At 44.4% G+C, this 7,503-nt stretch overlaps 1 pseudogene; it reads right to left on the reverse strand.

Annotated features, from left to right (window-relative positions):
* Nucleotides 1-5,830: 5,830 nt before the first annotated feature.
* The window catches only part of LOC105501206, a 37,798-nt pseudogene continuing 36,125 nt past the window's right edge, over nucleotides 5,831-7,503 (reverse strand).

Below are 7,503 nucleotides of genomic sequence, written 5' to 3' on the forward strand. Positions count from 1 at the left end.
TGTCTCTACTAAAAATACAAAAAATTAGCCAGGCGTGGTGGTGCGTGCCTGTAATTCCAGCTACTCAAGAGGCTGAGGCAAGAGAATTGCTTGAACCGGGGAGGTGGAGGTTGCAGGGAGCTGAGAGTGTGCCATTGCACTCCAACCTGGGCAACAAGAGCAAAACTTCACTTTAAAAAAAAAAAAGTTTAAGGATGAAGTTATTTCCATTTATTTTTATTTAAAAAATAATTTCATTCACTTGGCACATTTAAGAGCCAGGTCTGTTATCTTCTCTGGAAAATCACTCCTACCTAATGAGGTTGTTAGGAGAATGAACTTATAAATATGTAAAGGGACCTAGATTAGAGCCTGGTACATCCTCCCTCTAAATTCCAAAAGCAGATAAACAATAACATACTGGTTTCCAAATCACTTTCAAAAGATTAGGAATGATTGAGAATAGAATTAGGGCTGTGAAAATGGATTAACTTCAGAGTTAAAAGAAAGTTATGGTTTTAAATGTTTTGATTTGGTTTACTAAACCTGCATAGTTCAATCTGTGGAATGTGGATATATTTGTATTTGTGATGCAACTGTGCATGTCCAGTGAAAACATTCTTACTCTCAAACTTCATAAAGTAGTTATTATCCCTACTTTATAGATGGTCAACTTACTTTATCTATCTGATGATTGGCTCCTATAGTCAGTAAGTGGTGAAGCTGAGATGTAATTCCAAGGCTGCTGATCTCCAAAGCCAGTTGTCTTTCCAAACATTAGAGTATAGTATTGTCTGTGGTCTGTTCAAAAAATTATAGCAGTGCCTTTTTAAAATAAAATTTAAAGCATGTATATGAAAAATACTAAAATACTTATATAATGGCTATGTAACAATCTGCTTAACAAAGTGTGTGCACTCCCAAACTTTCCGCAGAATGCAAGTGCTTTGTGAGAAGTCTATAGGAACTCTGTGGGAAAGAAAGATTCAATTCCAGTGGCATTTTTTCCCCTAAAATTTATTCAATATATGTAAAAAACAACAAATTATATGTATACCATGTGTATGTGCTGTGCAATAATCTGTTTTTAAGCAGTAAAAAACACTCGGCCGGGTTTGGTGGCTCACACCTGTAACCCCAGCACTTTGGGAGGTAAAGACGGGTGGATCACCTGAGGTCAGGAGTTCAAGACCCGCCTGGTCAACATGGTGAAACCCCACCTCTACTAAAAATACAAACATTAGCCAGGGATGATGGTGGGCACCTGTAATCCCAGCTACTCAGAAGGCTGAGGCAAGAGAATCGCTTGAACCTGGGAGGCAGAGGTTTCAGTAAGCCAAGATCGCGCCATTGCACTCCAGCCTGAGTGACAAGAGCGAAACTCTGCTTCAAAAAAAAAAAAAAAGAAAGAAATGAAACACTCATATATGACTTTTAATTGTTTTCCAAAATGAAAATAAAATGTTCTAATTTATTTATTTATTATTTTATTTATTTATGTTTTGAGACAGTATCACTCTGTCATCCAGTTTGGAGTACAGTGGCACAATCTCAGCTCACTGCAACTTCCGCCTCCGGGTTCAAATGATTCTAGTGTCTCAGCCTCCCGAGTAGCTGGGATTACAAGCATGTGCCACCATGCCTGGCTAATTGTTTTGTAGTATTTTTAGCAGAGATGGGGTTTTGCCATGTTGGCCAGGCTGGTCTCAAACTCCAGAACTCAGATGATCCGCCCGCCTTGGCCTCCCAAAGTGCTGGGATTACAGGCCTGAGCCACCACGCCTGGCCCCATTTAGTTAAATTGTAAGTTAAAAATAAGGGCAGGAGCCCGGAGAGTAGCACACAACTATAGTCCCAGCTACGTGGGAGGCTGACATAGGAGGATTGCTTGCTCAGGAGTTCAGGGCTGTAGTACACTATGATCGCACCCTCTGAACAGCCACTGTACTGCACTCTAGCCTGGATAATGGAGCGAGACACCATCTCTCTCTCTCTCTCTCTTTTTTTTTTTTTTTGAGATGGAATCTTGCTCTGCCATGCAGGCTGGAGTGCAGTGGCGCAATCTGGGCTCACTGCAACCTCCGACTCCTGGGTTCAAGTGATTCTTCCACTTTAGCCTCCTGAGTAGCTGAGACTACGGGTGTGCACCACCATGCCCGGGTAATTTTTTGTATTTTAGTAGAGATGGGGTTTCACCATATTGCCCAGGCTGGTCTGGAATTACTGAGCTCAGGCAAACCGACAACTGTGATGCAGCTCTGCATGTCCAGTGAAAACACTGGTCTCCCAAAGTGCTAAGACTGCAGGAGTGAACCACCGTGCCTGGCCAGAGACACCATCTCTTAAAAAAAAAAAAAAGTGGGAAGGCTATGGCGAGGTCGGGTAATAGGATTTGAGCTGTGTGGTGTGGGCCTCCCACCCAATTCTAGATCCCCTAGGCAATCAAGTCAATTTCCACCAAAGCTGGTTGTGGAAACCAGAGTAGGTATCAGATATTCTACACTTACAGGTCATACCAACTTTAGAAACAGCGTTGAGTTCCCTAAGATTTTTTTTCTGATAACTTCCAAGCATGGGCCAGGCATGGTGGCTCACGCCTGTATTCTCAGCACTTTGGGAGGTTGAGGCGGACAAATCACTTAAGGTCAGGAGTTCGAGACCAACCTGACCAACATGGAGAAACCCTGTCTCTACTAAAAATACAAAATTAGCTGGGCATGGTGGCGCATGCCTGTAATCCCAGCTACTCAGGAGGCTGAGGCAGGAGAATCACTTGAACCCGGGAGGTAGAACATTGCGGTGAGCTGAGATCGAGCCATTGCAGTCCAGCCTAGGCAACAAGAGCAAAACTCCGTGTCAAAAATAATAATAATAAAACCTATATCATAGGAATGTTGGAAGGATTAAATAAATTACTATATATGAAGTACTTACAATAGTGCTTGGTACAAAATCGGTGCTCTATAAAATGACTGCTAAAATTATTATAATTATTAATCTACTGTAGCTTATTTTTTATTTTTTTATTCTTTGAGATGAAGTTTCACTCTTGTTGCCCAGGATGGAGTGCAATGGTGCAATCTTGGCTCACCACGACCTCCGCCTCCCAGGTTCAAGCGATTCTCCTGCCTCAGCCTCCCAAGTAGCTGGGATTATAGGTTTGCGCCACCATGCCTGGCTAATTTTGTATTTTTAGTAGAGATGAGGTTTCTCCATATTTGTCAGGTTGGTCTCGAACTCCCGACCTCAGGTGATCCGCCCGCCTTAGCCTCCCAAAGTGCTGGGATTACAGGCATGAGCCCACCATGCCTGGCCTATTGTAGTATTTTTAAGTGGAACTTGCATTTTGTGTATGGCTATCAGTCTAACTAGACTGCAATCCCCAAAGAGTCAGGAACCATATCTGTTTAGTTTGCAACTCTATATCCAGCACATAATATTGTGCCTGAAAAAAAAATTGTATAAATGTAAAAGTTTTATGGAGAAGAATACAAAACGTCACTGAAAAACCTAAAAGAAGACATACGCCATGTACATCAATGAACCTAATACTGAAAAAAACCTGTCTCAAAAAAAAAATGACCCTTAAGCTGCATAAAAGCTAAAAATAATTTCCCTGTCTGGGCGAGGTGGCTCACACCTGTAATCCCAGCACATTGGAAGCCTGAGGCAGGTGGATCGCCTGAGGTCAGGAGTTAGAGACCAGCCTCACCAATATGGTGAAACCCTGTCTCTACTAAAAACTAAAAAATTAGCTGAGCATGGTGGCACGTGCCTGTAATCCCAGCTACTCAGGAGGCTGAGACAAGAGAATAGCTTTAACTCGGGAAGCAGAGGTTGTGGTGAGCCAAGATTGCGCCATTGCACTCCAGCCTGGCTGACAGAGGGACGCTCCGTCTCAAAATAATAATGATTTCCCCAAAAGGGTAGTTGACTCTCTTTCTGTCCCCAAGACAGGTAGGAAGCTTTATTTTTTTGTCTGCCATTATTTATTAGATCCTTTCTAACAAGTCTAGGTAAAATAAAGCCTTTTTTTTTTTTTTTTTGAAACGGAGTCTTGCTTTGTCGCCCAGGCTGGAGTGCAGGCCTCTTAAAAAGTGTCTGGGCCGGGCATGGTGGCTCACGCCTGTAATCCCAGCACTTCGGGAGGCTGAGGTGGATGGATCACAAGGTCAGGAGTTCAAAACCAGCCTGGCCAACATGGTGAAACCCCATCTTTACTAAAAATACAAAAATTAGCCGGGCATGGGGGCAGGCGCCTATAATTTCAGCTACTTGGGAGGCTGAGGCAGAGAATCACTTGAACCCAGGAGGCAGAGGTTGCAGAGAGTTGAGACTGTGCCACTGCACTTCAGCCTGGGCGACAGAGTGAGACTCCGTCTCAAAAAACAACAACAACAACGATAAAAAACTGTCTGCCCACTCTTGCCAGTTCTATTCAACATGGTCCTGGAGGTTCCAGAAAGGGCAATTAGGCAAGAACAATAGATAAAGTTGGCCGGGCGCAGTGGCTCTTGCCTATAATCCCAGCACTTCGGGAGGCCAAGGTGGGCAGATAGCTTGAGCCCAGGAGTTCAAGACCAGTCTGGGCAACATGGCGAAACCCCATCTCCACCAAAAATACAAAAAATTAGTCAGGTGTGGTGGCATGTGCCTGTTGTCCCAGCTACTTGGGAAATTGAGGTGGGAGGATCCCTTGAGCCCAGGAAGTAGAGGTGGCAGCGAACCAAGATCACACGATTGCACTCCAGCCTGGGGGACAGAGTGAGACCCTGTCTCAAAAAAAAAAAAAATTCAAATTAGGAAGTAAAAATTAAACAATCTCTGTTTGTATATGACATGATCTTTCTGTTGTTACCCAAGTCCATTTTCTTGAATGTTATATAAAAAAAGTATAAGTAGAACCAAAAGTAAGTAAGCATTATTATATTTATTTACCCCACTATCTAGTTCTTTATATTAATTTTACAATTTAAACAGTAGAAAATAGGTGGCAGGCCGGGTGTGGTAGCAGATGCCTGTAGTCCCATCTACTCAGGAGGCTGAGGCAGGAGAATTGCTTGAACCTGGGAGGCGGAGGTTGCAGTGAGCTGAGATCGTGCCACTGCACTCCAGACTGGGTGACAGAATGAGACTCTGTCTCAATAAAAAAAAGAAAAAGAAAAAGAGAGAAAGAAAATAGGTGGCAATTTACAAATAAGGAAAGAAATAAAACAAAAAAACTTATTTTGAGACACCATCTCTCTCTGTCACCCAGGCTACAGTGCAGTGGCATGAACATGGCTCACTGTAACTTTTTCTTTTTTTTTTTTGAGACAGAGTCTCGCTCTGTCACCCAGGCTGGAGTGCAGTGGCGCGATCTCGGCTCACTGCAAGCTCCGCCTCCTGGGTTTATGCCATTCTCCTGCCTCAGTCTCCTGAGTAGCCAGGACTACAGGCGCCCGCCGCCTCGCCCGGCTAGTTTTTTGTATTTTTTTTTAGTAGAGACGGGGTTTTACCGTGTTCGCCAGGATGGTCTCGATCTCCTGACCTCGTGATCCGCCCGTCTCGGCCTCCCAAAGTGCTGGGATTACAGGCTTGAGCCACCGCGCCCGGCTGGCTCACTGTAACTTAACCTCCTAGGTTCAATCAATTCTCCTGCCTCAGCCTCCTGAATAACTGGGACCACAGGTGCATACCACCACACTTGGCTAATGTGTGTGTGTGTTTAGAGACAAAGTCTTTGTTGCCTAGGCTTGGTCTAGAACTCCTGGGCTCAAGCAGTTATCCTGCCCCAGACTCCCAAAATGCTGGATTACAGGTGTGGGTCACCATGCCCAGCCCAAAAATCTTTTCTATCACATTTATTCTTCTACACTGTATAGCTGTGTTCACGAAAATGGCTTCTTTTACTTCTCCACTGCACAGGAATTCTGTTGTATATAAACTTGAAACTGCTCAACAGCTGAGGGAGACTGCAAATGATATGTCCATACCCTAGTGCATTGTTATGCAATTCAAACAATGGTACAGCTATGAGCTTGTAATTTTTAGAGACCGCAAACAAGGTTTTTTCTTGAAGTTGAGCCAGAAACAACTTCTTATGTCCCTTAGGCTTTGTGATATATGCAGGAATATATGGATATTAAGGAGGTTCAGAATTTGGTCTCCACCAGTTACCAATGCAGTCATCAATGACCCAGTCTTGCATCTTTCAGAACTCCATCTCGATGACCCAGTATCCCAGTCATTAAGCATTTTAGTCCTTCAACTTCATCTTCTCCTGGGTTAAGTGCACCATCAGGCTATATATACACACACACACACACACACACACACACACACACATATGTATATATTTTTTTGAGACAGAGTCTCGCTCTGTCACCCAGGGAGTGCAGGGGTGCAATCTCCGCCACTGCAACCTCTGCCTCCCAGGTTCAAGCGATTCTCCTGCTTCAGCCTCCCGAGTAGCTGGGATTACAGGAACATGCCACCACACCCAGATAATTTTATATTTTTACTAGAGATGGGATTTCACCATGTTGGCCAGGCTGGTTTCGAACTCTTGACCTCAAGCTATCTACCTGCTCCGGCCTCCCAAAGTGCTGGGATTACAGACGTGAGCCACAGTGCCTGGCCTACCACCAGGGCCTTCACCAACCTGGCCTTCACCTACCGCCTGGCCTTCACCAACTTGAAGTTGCTCCCAGCAGTAGCAGTAATACATACAGTAGCCACGCCAGTGCTTGTAAACAATCAGAATCCCCTTCTATGTTACTCCTCATTCAAATTTTATCCAATTCTTCCCTCATTTGCTGAAATCTGGCTGAGACAGAGCTGTCTTTTTCATGGAGGGGCTCTTTTGTACCAAAAGTATAATTGATGGCCAGGCACAGTGACTCACGCCTGTAATCCCATCACTTTGGGAGGCTGAGGTGGGGAGGTCACTTGAGGTCAGGAGTTCAAGACCTGCTTGGTCAACATGGTGAAACCCCATCTCTACTAAAATACGAAAATTAGCCAGGTGTGGTGGCACACACCTGTAGTTCCAGCTAGCTGGGAGGCTGAGGTGGGACAATCGCTTGAACCCGGGAGGCAGAGGTTTCAGTGAACTGAAATTGTGCCACTGCATTCCAGCCTGAGCAACAGAACAAGACTCTGTCTTTAAAAAAAAAAAAAAAAAAGGTGTAATTGATAATAGGATACAATTTGATGGTGTGCTCCAGGGTGAGGGGCTTGGTCTGCTGGATGTACTTGTTGCTGAACTGATTGGGCTCTCCCTCTGTGGTCACCTGGTCTGTGATTGATTAGGTGGTATGTACCACAGACATGCTGGTGAGCTCCAGGGCTGGTGATGATCAGAAAAGGGAAGGCAGGGGAGACTTTCTTCATGCAGGCAGCAGTTTTCTGCAACCCGCTCAGCCACAACCAATGCACATCCTTAACCTGTGTGATCTGATATGTGAAAAACCCTAAGGAATACACTAAAAGACCACTTGAACTAATAAGTAAGTTCAGCAAAGTTGTAAGCTATAAGACCAA

The sequence above is a fragment of the Colobus angolensis genome, unplaced genomic scaffold (assembly GCF_000951035.1).
Source record: "Colobus angolensis palliatus isolate OR3802 unplaced genomic scaffold, Cang.pa_1.0 Scaffold7, whole genome shotgun sequence".
NCBI classification, from domain to species: Eukaryota; Metazoa; Chordata; class Mammalia; order Primates; family Cercopithecidae; genus Colobus; species Colobus angolensis.